Genomic DNA, 15,182 nt, shown 5'->3' on the forward strand with positions numbered 1-15,182 from the left:
CCAACTTAGTAGCCCACTTCCACCCTCAACTACCTTCTGCGAGAGCCATAAGTGCAAATTCTGCAAAATTATGGAGAAGATAAAACTCTCTAATTCAACTCTCTTAATTCAAATAAGAAGCAACTTAAATATAAGAAATTAATGAAACTTTCAAAGTTGTCCAACGGAACAAAAGCTTTCTATTACATTTCTAGTGAATTTTCATCTTGTAGTTGTTCTGCAATGATTTGAGTTTTTGTCCAATTCATTCATTTACTTATATTTCTGCAAAACCGATTGGGTGGACGGATCTCACAACCAACAACTTTTCAAATCTTCTACGGAGACTTTCTTGTATTGTCACCAAAATTATCGCAGAATCTACAAAAGGGACACAGTGTGCTGCAAAATTGATGTGATGTGAAGGGAAAAGAAATATGAAGCATGAAAATAGAATTTACAACTCTCATTCCAGTCGTGCGGACCACCATCATAAGCATAACACCCATCAGCTGAAGTTGTCCATGTTCCATCAAACTAACCACAACGCTCACCTTTTCCATGCTCCTATAACATCAAGCACAAAAAAAAAACTCAATAACTTTCAAAACAAACACAAAAATAAATCAACACTCTCAAACTCTTCATCACAAAAAACTCATTTAAGTTTTATACTCTCCACATTTTTCAGCAATCAAAAAAAAATAAAACTAAAAGACACATCACATCTACAGAAATCCAAAATTTTCAATCAATTAACAAAGCAACACTTCCAAACTCGTTAGTAAAATTACAGTATCAAGACTCAAATTTATTTTATTTTTTCATTTTCCTGCATTTCTTGGCAAACAAAAGGAGAACTAAAACCACTGAACCAGATCTGTAAAATCCAAAAATACGATCCAATCACAAAATAAACACTCTCAAAAAATAAAGTCCAAAACTCACAAACTTTCTTTAACTTCCTTAATTTTCTCAGAAACCAAAGCATTCAAATAAAAATCAAAAAAGCAAAGATCGAAACCTGAAGAGGAAGGAGAACACTGAACTAGTGATGAGATGAGAGATTGAGAGAATGAATTAGTGAAGTGATGAGAGATTCAGAGGCAAGAGAGAAGAGAGAGAAAGTTTGTTTTAGAGTTAGGTGGCGTTAATGGGTTAGGGACTTAGGGTTCAGCTTTAAAAAAATGGGTACGTGTAACCCGTTAAAAATGGGTCAGTCCAGGTACGGGTGGAAATTAAACGTGTCCAACATATTAAACCCATGTCCTATTTTTTACTCGGGTAAGGGCTGACCCGCGGGTCTGGACCCGTTTTGCCAAGTCTACTCTTTACACAACTCTTTATTAACTCTTTTTGTTTTGTGAGTCGAGACAAATAAGCTTTCTGCTCAGAGCATTGGCTACTACATTAGGTTTCCCGACTGATACTAATCTCACACTATAATCTTTAACCCGCTCTAACTTCTTCTCTATCTCATATTCAACTCCTTCTGAGTAAAGAATACTTTAACTCTTATGATTGGTGCAGATATTACTCTTGGCACCATAAAGGTAATGCTCCACAATCTTTATGCGAAGACCACGGCTGCAACTCTAATCATGCATAGGGTATCTTATCTCATACCTTTCAATTGCCAAGAGGCATATGCTATCACCCTACCTAACTGCATTAACACAGTACCAAGTCCTTGCAGTGAGGATCTGTATAAATGTCTAATCTACACCCTCCGGTAACACTAATATAGGAGCTGTCGTTACTCTTCTTCAACTTGAAAGCTCTCCTACATGCTTCTAACCATGCAAAAGGAGTTCTCTGCTTCGTAAGAGCTGTCAACGGTTTAGCTAACTAGGCGAACCCTACTAAAATCGTGGTAGTAACCTGCTAGGCCTAAGAAACTTCTGACCTCTTTTATGTCTTCAGCCTTTGCCCTTCTAGGATTGCCTTTACTGTACTAGGATCCACTGAAATTCCCTCCTCAGAAATAGTATGGCCCAGAAATATCACCTGATCAAGCCAGAACTCACATTTAGAAAACTTGGCATACAACTTCTTTCTCTCAATCGTTGTAGCACAAATCTAAAGTGTTCCTCATGCTCTTCTCTGACTTCGAATAAACTAGGATGTCACAATAAATACCACTATAAACCGATCGAGACAATCATGGAACACCCTGTTCATTAAGTCTATAAATATCACTGGGGGATTAGTTAACCAAACGGCATCACTACAAACTCATAATGCCATACCTGTACGGAAGGCAGTCTTAGCCAATCTTGCTTGGCCACTCTTACTAATGGTACCCTGACCTCAAATCAATTTTGGAGAACGCGGTGCCTTTCAACTAATCGAACAAATCATCAATACGAGGTAGCGGATACTTATTCTTCACTGTCACTTATTCAATCTCTATATCAATACACATCCGTAGGGACCCATCTTTCTTATTATAACAGAATTGGGCTCCCTAGGGAGAATGACTTGTGGATAAAAACTTTTCTAGGATTTCTTGGAGTTGCTTTTTCAATTCCTGGAGCTCGGTTGGGGCCTCGGTAAGGGGCTTTAGAAATCGGTGCTGTCCTGGTGCCAATTCAATACTAAACTTAACTTCTTTTTCGGAGGAAAACCCAGTAAGTCTTCCTGAAATACATCTTGAAAATCACGGACTACGGCACACTCTGCACTTCTGGTTGTGGTACATCTCTACTTTGCACCACATACGCTAACTCCCAACTATGGATCACTACGGACTCTCCTGACAGCATCTCATGGGTCACAACACTAACCTCATCAGGTAAGTCTATCTTAATGGGTTGGCTCACTCTAGTATGTTCAAACCTAACCTCTCTATCATCCCATAAGATATAAAGAATGAGGGGCTCCTGTGTAACGCCCCATTTGAGAACATAGCCATTGTTATGGTATGGCCTCAAGGTTTACGAATTGCCCCTAAATGAGTTTGATATTATTCATGTTGTTTGGTTGGCCCTTGGTTAAGTTTATGTTTTGGGTTTGGTTGAGTGTTTACTCTGGAATTGACCAAAACTTAGCGGTTTTTGGAGTTGCAGTCTCGCCGGGCGAAGAATAGTCTTGCGCAGCAACATTGGCTTTGTGTATGGCTGTGTCGGTTCTATAATTCTTCGAGGGTGACATAGAATCCTTCGCTGGGCGAAGGGCCGACTGAGTTTTTGTTTGAGTTTCTAGAGAATTCTTTCTAAGGGCAAAATGACCATTCTACCCCTAATTAGCAGGAAAAGTAGGAAGTAAAATGCAAGGAAATTTCATGGAGAATAGGTTAGTGTGGGGTGTGAGTGTAATGAATCAAAGGATAAAGGAGGAATTTTCAAGAAAAGGTAAGGGCAAAATGGGAAAGAGTCTATATTATATGAGCTAATAAGAGTTTAGTTTCTCAAACCCCTTCATTTCACCCATTTCCACCGCCTTTCATCTCTCATTCTCCAATTCCTCACTCAATCTTCCAAGGGATTTTGAGAGTTTTGAGTGGGATTTGACAAAGAATTGATCCTAAGCAAGAAGAGGTAAGAATCCTACTCTAAATATGAGTTTTATATGTAAGGGTTAAGTTCTTACTAAGTATATGCTTAGGAAATAAGGGAAAGCTAAGGCCAACAAGAGTAGAGAGCTTTAGTGGAGAGGTAAGTAAATCCAACTCAAGCTAAAGTTAAGCAATCATTGAGTAGAGATTTCTTTATGCATGTATATAGATGCTTGTTGAGAAATTGAGTAGAGGTATAGTCACTTGTTGAGAACTGAGTGTGAGATGAGTAGCTATTTGTGGTTGTTGGATACTTCATGTATGAGAAGTGTTTTAATGTGTATTGAGAAATGGAAATTGAGATGAAGTTTGAAAGTGTTGTGTAAACCTATTTGGAGGTGCTTTTCTTGACAGGGATTATGGTTATATGAGGGAGTTTTCTCCCATTTTGGTGGCTAGAGAATGAAGTAGAGTAGTAATTATGTAGAGTGTTTATATGCACATGAGTTGCTTTGAAGTGCCTAAGTGAAAACATGTTACCAAAGCCTGTCACAGCAGTGACTTATGAGTGATTTTGGGGATCTTACAGATTGAACTGGGTTTAGACACAAACTAAGCTTTAAAACGAGACAAAAATCGTAGCAATCTGATGGTATAACTCAAGTTGCCTTCTGAGTATGACCTGCGTAGGATGCTATCTTTGATGACACATTGTATTTATGCTTTTCATAAGCGCATTAATGAGCATAAACCATCATATGCATTAGTTGTGCCTTTGAGAAGTAGCTTGAGAAAGAGTAGAGAATTTTGAGTAAACTACACTATGAGTAATAGCTTGAGAAAGAGTAGAGAACTTTGCGAATAGACTACTTTAAGAGTTAAGCTATACTATGAGTACTAGCTTGAGAAAGAGATGAGTATTAGCTCGAGCAAGAGTAGGATCTTGTGAATAAACTACTCTAAGAGTAAAAGAAGAGAATAGAGTAGGTTGTAAGATGGGGAACCCGGTGATGAGAGTAGAGTCATGAGAGTGGGTGCTTTGTGATCCCCAGCTGTGCTCCGGTCAGATGAGGTCATGACCATCACAAAGAGTGGAACATGAGGTTCCAGTTGTGCCTCCGGTAAGATGGGGCCATGACATTCGAGAGATAGAGAGAAAGAATGTACACTCAATAGCCAAGGGTTCCGAATCCATGCATAACCGAATCCGATCGGTACCGTAGAAGTCACGAAGAGTGGGTTCAGTCCAGCCGTACCTCGGTAAGATGAGGCCGTGACATTCCCATGCGTAGAATGAGAAAATAGAGAAATAGAAAGACAAGGTAGAGAATGAGTAGAAGGCACGAAGGTGGGTTGGTGCTTTGTGATCTCACCAGTCGGGCCTCCGGTAAGATGTGGCTTGAATGCAAGTGGGAAGAATGAGCAAACATGAGAAAGAATAAGAGGACAATGAGTAGGGTTACAAAGAGTGGGATGAGTACCAGCGTGCCTCCGGTAAGATGAGGCCGTGACCTACAATAGAAAGTTAACAGAAAAGAGTTAGAGAAAGAGAGATAGAAGAGGAATCAGTAGAAGTCACGTAGAGCGGGAGAAGTCCCGATCGTGCCTTCGTAAGATGGGGCTGTGACATTCAAAGAGCGAGTTAGTAGAAATGAATTATGAGAAATGAGAATGAGATAATGAGAGAATGAGAAAGTTTAGAAAGAATGAGATAAAAAGAGAGAGAGTATGAGAAGAATGAGAGAGTTTGAGCTAGTAAGAATAGAGAGTAGGAGAAGAGACAATGCAGTTCTTTTGCCTTAGTTGCATGACATCTCATACATGCATGCACCATGATTTCTTCCATGGTTAGTGAGAGTATGATGAGAACAAGAGAGAACATGATTTTCCTTCATGGTGAGTAAGAATAAGAGAAGTAGAACAGAGAGAAAGAAAGAATAAAAATAGCAAAACAGAGTTAAAGGAGAATAAAAGTATTAGAAAGAAAGAGAAAACAGTGAATTAGAAATAGAAGAACGATAGAGTAAGGAAAGAACCAAGAGTGAGTTGCGGGGACAGGTAGTAGAGGATTTACTTACTGAGCATTGTTGTGCTCACCCCGTTGTTTTTCCCTGTTTATAGGAAATAGAAGCAGCGGTCGGATGAATGTCGAGGAGCGGAGAGTATTGGCACTACTGTCCACCAATTATGAATTTTGTATTAGGTAGAAAGTTTTTTAACATAGTATTTTGTATTTGTAAAGAATTATATTTATTGAGTAAAGAAAAAAAAAAAAAAATGAGCCCACTATTCCATCGCTATGTATATCTATAATTGCAGTACGAACTATAAGAAAGTAGTAGAGAGCAGGTGTTACATCTTGAATCAATTAAGGCCTATAAAGGAATAGCATGGAATAATAACTGACCAGATAACTGCTGATGGGCTGGCCTCTGCTTCACCTTGTGCCACTGTAAACACTCTAGCATTAGTAGTACATCCAGAACTCGTAGGGTGGTGGAAGATGAGCTTTACAATCTCTCATCAAGTGCCTTGGCTGTCGGCACCTATAACACACCCTCTGGTCCCTCAGACACTTTTGGGTGGTTCCTCCCACATTTAGGACATGGGGGAAACTCTACTGTTCTCAGCGTTTATTCTGCCAACTTTTCTGTTTTTCTTGGCTGAAACTTCTCTTATTCTTCACTTCTCGTTTCTTGCACTTTCAAATCTTTCTCTCGTGGGGACGGAGATGGTTCACTTGATCTTTCTATCGAGGGACCTGCGGGGTGATTTTGTTCCCAAATATTTCTGCCCTCATTGCTCGCCTTAGGGCCTCACTATAAGTTCGAGGGGGATCAGCACCGTCATTATATCACGAGCTATCTTCGGCTTCAACCCATGGACAAACTTATCTCTTCTAATTCTAGAGTACTGACTATTTCGGGTGTGCAAACTGGTAAGGGAATTAAATCTCACTGAATACTCTTTCACTGTACTAGACCCTACTGTAAACTGATAAATTCTTGGACCTTCTCATGACTCGGTCTCTGTTCTGTAATCGACCTCAAATCGTCTGATTCTTCCTAAGTATCACTGCCACACATGGGGATATTCTATTAATTCCCACAAATTCGGGACCACCCGAAATAAGAAACTCACATATCAGTTTCTCCTGGTCGTCATGGAAAATAAGGTTGTTATACGTTCTACAGATAAAACATTCCTTGCTCCTACCGGGTCCGTAGTACCCTTAAACTCTAACGGTTGATGTGACTGCAAAGACCAATTGGTTCAATTTGTTCTGTACTGGGGGAGGTACCGGTTGTTCTTTTCTACAGTAGTGGTTGGTGGTACCTGCACGGGATTTCCAACTCTCCCTTGGCCTCTGCCATAACTTGCTGTATAATCCCCCGAACTCTAGCTTCATCCAAGGGAGGGGGCGTAGTTCTGGTGGGTTAGAAGGTTCTCCCTCATTCATCACACCCTTATCATGCTTTCGGTTACTAGCCTCATCTACAAAACAACCACATTTAATCAATTCGAGAACACTTATAGTAAGGAAAGAATTAACTCAAACAGTCGGTTATCGGACGTCATGGCGATGAGAATAGTACACTGTCAGATCCCAAAATACTGCTCTGATACCAAAATGTAATAACTCCTTTCTACTAGGATAATCATAGAAAATAATAAAGTAAATACATTTATATCAACAAAAATAGATGGGCCCAAAATTTTCTTTTAGTAATATAAACATTCTTATTATCAAATAATATATCATTTAACAAAAGTTATCAAAAACAGTGGACAGTGTTGTATTGCTCTCATTTGCCGAGCCAATCGACGCGTCCTCACCTAGATCCTGTATCCCAAAGAAAAACAACGGGGTGAGCACAAGAATAATGCTCAGTAAGTAAATTTACTCGTCTGTCCCTGTAACTCTTTTTCTTAATTCTTTCCTTACACATTCTCGTCTCATTTATTTTCTCTTGTGTTTCTCTTTCACACAAATCTCTTTTATTAATTTTCTATGGTAAGTCACGGCCTCATCTACGGAGGCACGGCAGGTGGAGTTCACAAAGCACCAATCTGCTCTTCGTGACTCTACTCATTCTTCTTTATTTTCTCACTTGAATGTCACGGCCTTATCTTACCGGAGGCACGACGGGTGGAGTTCACAAAGCACCAAACGCTTTGTGTTTTTCTCATTCTCTCTACTTTAGAGTAGTATTCACAAAGTTTCTTACTCTTTCTCAAGATACTTCTCAATGCACAATTTAGGTATTAGGATGGTTCATTGGTTTGCTGTGTAGGCAACCAAGATTAATAACCTTTCTAACCTAACTACTAAATGTAAATAGGGTAAGCAAGGGTCGATCCCACGAAGAGTGTCTAGCCGAATTTTCGATGATGTGAACACGGCTGGGGGGGTTTGAGTGAAAGAGAAAATAGTCTTAGCAAAAATCAAAATAGAACAATTTAAATCGAAATCAATTAATATAACAAAACTTGGTCTCAGACAATATCCACCATGGAATCTACAACTGATCATTGGTGCAAAATTAAATCAATCCATACCTGAATATTACCGTTGGAACTATTTTCTGTAACGCCTGTTGAGGTACGTACTTAGATTGCTGATTAGTTAAAAGTTTACTGTTTCAGTATCAATTGGTTTGTATGTTAGTGGTGAATGGTTGTCTTGAAATAGGTTGAGTTTTGGTGAAGTTTGGAAATCCAATCTTCGCCGGGGGAAGAAGAAGCTTCGCCGCGGCGAGGAGGAGTTACACCCAAGGGTAGGTTCTGCCCTGTTTCGTCGAGGCGACAGAAAGTTCTTCGCCGCGGCGACGAGCCTAATAAAAAGTTTCTTGAGTTCTAGAGAATTCTTCCTTTGGGGCATAATACCATTCTACCCTAATTAGTAGGAATAGTGGGGAGTAAAATGTAGGAATTAAGTAGAGAATGTGTTGATAAAGGGTGTACTTGCAAAGAATCAAAGGTATGGATGGAATTTCCAAGGAGGAGCAAGGGCAAAATGGGAATTGATGCTTTATATATGAGCTAAAAAGAGTTAAAGTGTAGAGAAACCCTTTATTCATTCATTCCACCGCCATATCATTCTCTAATTCTCTCAATCTTCCATTCAATTTTCGTAAGATTTCAAGGGATTTAAGAGAGCTTTGAGTAATTTTAGTATAGATTCATCTAAAGCATCCTAAGGTAAGGATTCTTGCTTTAGATGTGAGTTTTGCTTATGGTTAGATTGAGTTCTATATGTTATCATTGTTCTTGTTGTTGTTTTAAGTTGAAGAGAGAAGACAAGACAACAAAGGAAAGGAAAAGTGCTGGAGAAGTCACTTTTCACAAGGTAAGTAAACCTAACTAAATTGAGATTTGAGAATTTAGTTGAGTAGAGTTTGAGTATGTATATGTAGTTCTATTTGGTTGAGTTGAGATGAAAATTTTATGTGTGTTGGATTACTTTAATTATGAGAAGTGTTGATGTGTGAAGAGAGATTGAATTGAGTTGAAGTTGGAGGAGATTTGTATGAATATTTTTGGGAGTGGTTCCTTGGTAGGAATTATGACTATATGGGGTTTTCCTCCATTTTGGATGATTAAAGAGAAGAGTAGAGTTATAGATAAGTAGAGCTTTATTACGTACATGAGTTGTTGAGGAAATGCCTAAGTAAAATCTGCCCTGTCACAGCCGTGACATTCTAGTGAAATTTGGGCCTCTTAAGGATTGAACTGAGCTGAGACCAAAACATAAAAGTTGTGCCTCTGTTTAAGCTTTAAAACGAGACAAAACCGTAGCAATCCGATGTGTATAACGCAAGTTATGCCCTTTTTTGTGAGACCTGTGTAGAATGACTGTTTTAATGCAATATTGCATTGGCATTTCATAAGTGCATTAGTGAGCATGAGTTGTCCATACCCATTGTTATGCACTTAAGAAGTAGCTGAGACATAGTAGAGATGTAAGTAAAGCTACTTGAGAGTAAAGAGAGAGAAAGAGAGAATGAGCACTAGAGAAAGAAGAGAAAAGAGAAAAGAGTAGGTTATGCGATGGGGAACCCGTGAGTAATGGGTAGAGTTTCCGCATGTACGCCGCATTGAGAGAGCGGCATGAGTAGGAGAGAGAAGTGGTGTAGCCGTGAGAGTGCTGCGGATGAGGCTATACCGAGTACCGGAGAGAGAGAGTTATACACTCACATGGCCAAGGGTTCGAATCCTTGCATAACCGAGTCGATGGTAGTATGAGTAGAAGTCACGTAGAGTGGGAGCGAGTCCCAGCCGTGTCTCCGGTAAGATGAGGCCATGACACTAAAGAGAGTTAGTAAAAAGAGTTATGGAAAGAGAGATAGTGAGAAGTGTAAAGAGAGAGTAAATGAGGATTGTAAGGAAAAAATAGGAGAGTAAGAGTTACGGGGATAGATGCGTAGAGGATTTACTTACTGAGCATTAGTTGTGCTCACCCCGTTGTTTCATGTTTTGCAGGATCTATGTGAGGACACGGTCGGATGGACGTCGGCAAGCGAAGGAAATGGTACACTGTCCTGTTTTGTTGTTTTGTACATGACAAAACTTTTTGTATTTAAAGAATGTATATATCTAATAAAAGAAAAAAATTTGGGCCAACCTTTTATATTACTTTATATGTATTTATTATGAACATGTTTTATGAGTATTTGAGTAGAATGGAGTTATTACATTTCCTATCTCTCCTTAATGTAATTAATCAAGAAACAAGCGATCTTATTAATCTTACCACTAAACAACCCTAGACAAGCGCTCAAGATTTAATCTAGTGGCAGCCTTAAGATTAGAGAAATCGATGAAGCTAACAACACAAAACACAGCGGTTGTATTAATTTAGTTGAATGTTCTTCTTAAGATTCCAAATCTGGTGTGCTGTCGTAGGCAACCAAGATTAATAACTTTCAACCTAACTCATAAACTGTAAATAAGGTAAGCAAGGGTCGATCCCACGAAGAGTGTCTAGCTGAATTTTCGATGATGTGACACGGCTGGGGGGGTTTGAGTGAAACATAAAACAGTCTTAGCAAAAATCAAAACAGAAACAATTAAACGAAATAATTAATATAACAAAAATGGTCTCAGACAACATCCGCCATCGGAATCTTACAACTGATCATGATGCAAAATTAAATCAATCCATACATGAATATTCACCGTTGGAACTATTTTCCTACTCTCCTAATTTATAATTAATCAAGAAACAAGCGACTTAATTAATCTTACCACTAAACAACCCTAGACAAGCGCTCAAAATTTAATCTAGTGGCAGCCTAAGAATTAGAGAAATCGATGAAGCTAAACAACACAAACACAAGCGGTTGTATTTAATTTAGTTGAATGTTCTTCTTAAGATTACTAATTCCTGACGCAACGAATTATTAACCCTAAGTTCTTCACAAGTTAGAGGGATCAAACAATTACGGATTTGATATCAATCTAGCAGTAGCTTGCAACAATTAATAAACTAGTAGGCCTCCTAGTAATTAAACGAAACAATCATAAAATTAGGCATAGAAAAACATCCAATACTCAAACATGAAAATTGACACCTAAGAAAAATATATTAGATCTCATAGTTAATGATTCAGAGGCTTCGTTTCCTTCGACCAAGTTACAAAAGTTAGCCGCTCATGGCCATCAACAAAAACTCCAAAAAGAAAGAAAAATTGCAAACAAGAAAAAAGAGAGAGGCGTGGTTCCCCTCAAAAACCCTAATCTGTCCCTTAGCAAAAATCCAGTTCAAGTATTTGAATCCCACTCAATCTCCTAAAAGAAATATTCTAATATCCAAATAACACTTATCCTAATCTGATTAATTGGAAATAAATAAAAATAGAGTCCTAATAAATAGGAAAGTGGTGTTCCAGCTGTATTTCATGGCATGGATGTCTTAGAACGTGCAATAATAGATGACTTGCATGACAAGTCGGAACGCTCCAAGACGTCGGCAATGCAGGTCGTCAACTTCAAGCTCGATTACAACCTTTATTCAGCCAGTATCTCTAAAAACTCAAAACATGAAAGTTGTAGATCTCTTTCTTAGCATTCCACAGCATTTTTAATCATCTCAATCGGAGCCTGATGAAATAATATGCCCAGATTACAAAGAAGTGGCGAAACTGTCGAATTCCCTAATTAATTCCGTTTTCAATTAACACCTCCATTTGCTTCCTAAACCAAAAAAGTAAAAATGAGTACAATTAGGAAACAAATATATATAAAAGACAAACATTAAGGGGGGTAAATATGACATTTTGCATTCCCATCATCATGCTTAAAATTTCTACTTAAGGCACTTATGAAATGCACAAATGCAAGTTGCATCAAGATAGTCATTCTGTACAGGTCACACTCAAGAGGGTATAACTTGAGTTGTACACATCGGATTGCTACGTTTTTGGTCTCATTTAAAGCTTAGAGACAGGGCTACAACTTTTAGTTTGGTCTTCACCCAGTTCAATCTGTAAGATGCCAAAAAATCACTCAGAAGGTCACGGCCGTGACAGGGCAGGTTTCACTTAGGCATTTCATCAAACAATATGTGTGCATACATAAACTCTATTTTAACTATATTCTATTCTTTCTAACCATCCAAAATGGAGTTCAACCCTTTAAATCATCAACATCTGCAAAGAAAACACACTTCAAAATTCCTCTCAAATTCTTCTAAAGCTATCCATACTTCTATCAAATTTTATCAACACAATCCACATTCTCATGGTGGAAATCTCTCTATAAAATCAACATTGAACTCATTAATAAATCCATCAACATCATCAAACCATCACATACATTTCATATTCAAATATATCTAACAACAAGCATAATTCATCATCAATTATCTCAATTTCTCAATAACCATAATATATGCATACTTAAAAGAAATCTCTACTCACTTGATCTTAAATTTTAACTTGAGTGGATTTGAGTGGAATTTACTACTATGCTGAGTCTCTCTACTAAATCTCTACTCTTGTTGGATTCAAAACTTCTCTAAACCTAAACATAAACTTCATAAGAACCCAACTTTACACAAATAAATCATAGATAAAGAGCATGAATTCTACCTTTTGAAGTCTTGAATCAAAACCCTATTAAAAATCACTCAAAATCCCTCAAAATCCTTGGAGGATTGAATGAAAATTTGAGAGAAAATGGGGGTGAGTAGTGTGGCAGTGGAATGAAGGAAATAAGGGTTACAAAACCTTATCATCTTATTTTATAAATTCACTTTCCCATTTTGCCCTCACACTTTTTTTAGAAATTCTATCCTTGTCCCGTAGTCAATTACCATAATGCCCTCATTTTATTGCATTCTTTATGAAATTCTACCTCTTTTCACTCCCCACTTTTTCAACTATTTTGGTGAAAAGACCATTTTACCCTTAATACAAGTTTAGGACATTTTCTTCATATTCTCTTAAAGAACTTTATAAAAATTAACTAAGGGCTATAAAACATAATTTAAATCATGTACTTCCATGTTGGGCGTTACAGGTGGTCTACAAATTATTTTAAATATGGAACATATTATCCAAAATTTTAATTAAACAGAGGCAAAATTGAATAGGATATAATGTAAATTTGTTTAAAGTAGGCTGGTATTATTGTCCAAAATTTTTATTAACAAGGGATAAAATTGTAACAAAAAAGATAACCCTGGTAATCTCAGAATACCTAAGAAAATTGAGGTAATCAGATTACCTCTGATATTACCAATAGTAACCACTATTAGTATTTGAAGATTACCGGTATCTTATATTACTTGACAACCAAACATGGTAATCAAGTAATATAAGATGACATTAACCCAGTATTCCCCTATAACCCCTAACCAAACGCCCCCATAGAATTATCTTTATGAACCCCACCTATTTTCAAAAATACCATTTTATTTATCTTTTTTAATTTTTTTATGATTCACAAACAAAATCCATTATCATGTTTTTAATTCCAAAATTCTAAGAATAATAATTAACAAATTTGAACGCACCACGCTAACTTTAAATTTTGGAGAATTGTAGAAGAAAGAAGAAAATTTTCCATTGTACATATATGATTTTGATCAAATTCTCTCAATTGCACAAATTTCATCTTCATTGTTAGAAAATAGAGTTAGGATTTATTGAATTAGGGTTTATGATTGAAAGAGGAAATCAAATTTTTAATTATATGTGACTCTTTTATATGTTATTTAGTAATTTTAATAGGGGACAAAATTGTAATTAAAAGTTTAATAATAATTGGGTTTTAGAAATTGGCAATTGGGGAAACGATATATAAGTTGAGAGAAAGACTTGGTTCATATCAACCAGAAATTAAGTACTTTGTTATAGAGGATAATTTCATACATTTCATCATATTTTAAAACTGGACATGAGGCTCACGCGTTATGCAAGTATGTTTATTTAATAGTTTTAAAATAGGTTGTAAACAAATTTATCCTAACAGAATAAAATAATTAGATTAACAGATGAAAATTGTTAAATTATACAAGTTTAGAGTATATATAACTTCTATATATGTACATAGTTGTGTTAAGCTAAAATTAATAATTGTACCTTTATAAGTATTAATATAAATTAATATTATGAAGATTAATTATGTAAATTTAAAATTTATTTGACTTCATTTTCAGGTTTGACATTGACTGTTAAATTTTTTTATTTCGGCTCTAGTTCCGGTTCCAAATCAAAGGAATCTGTAGGTTCCGATTTTGGTTCCTTTGATTTTGGGACCCAAACCTACCCACTCCTAGTGATTTGGGCGATTGGTTGGGAGTTAAAATAGCATAAGTGACAAGTTTGCGGGCCATTTGGATAGTTTCATTAAATTTTGAGGACGAAACGTTCCTTTAGGAGGTAAGGATTGTATAACTCATACTTCTTTTTCCTTTAAAATGGCCCAGCTTTGTTTTTCTTTTTTAAGGCCTAAAGCTCAGTAAGAACATATTATATCGTACAAACCCAAAGGCCCAAAGTCTACAAGAGATAAGAAAGAAGTGGAAATGGAAATGGAAGCGAAAAGTGATATAAAATAAATCCTAGCTAAAGTTTTGAGAAATTACATAATTAAGAGGAATACTTTTAAAATAAATTTGAATTATGATAAATTTTAGATTTTGATTTAATTCCCGTCTAAAAAAAATTTAAACCAAGGAAGGGACTTGCACAGTAAAATATATGCTAAAAGGGATTGTAAGATTAATCAAAGGGCCATTCATAATTGTATATATAGCAATTTAAATTTCAAAAGTGAATTTCATATATATATACTTAAAATATTTATTATATTTAAAATGTTATTTAATTAAATGATATAATTTAATTTTACAAAAAGAATATCTTAATCTTATTAAATAATATTGATCCACCAATTTTGTTTACAAAAGAATAAATATATAAATTACAATTAATAGAAAAAACGTATATTGTTTGAATTCACTCATACATCTTTTTCTTTTTCTTTTTCTTTTTTCATTTCTTAAAGTCCATTGAATTAAAAATAATTTTATTTCACTCTTTGACAAAATTAAAATAAGTTCAATCTATCATGTAAGGACTATCTTCGCTTGTCTTATTTAATTAATACAATTTCTTATTGTAAATTTTCTTGAAAAATTTAGCCCTTCTAGAAAGTAATTATGGTTTCGCCCCTGTTTAGTACCAGCCAAATTAACCCT

This window comes from Pistacia vera, unplaced genomic scaffold (genome assembly GCF_008641045.1).
Source record: "Pistacia vera cultivar Batoury unplaced genomic scaffold, PisVer_v2 Contig188, whole genome shotgun sequence".
Classification (NCBI taxonomy): domain Eukaryota; kingdom Viridiplantae; phylum Streptophyta; class Magnoliopsida; order Sapindales; family Anacardiaceae; genus Pistacia; species Pistacia vera.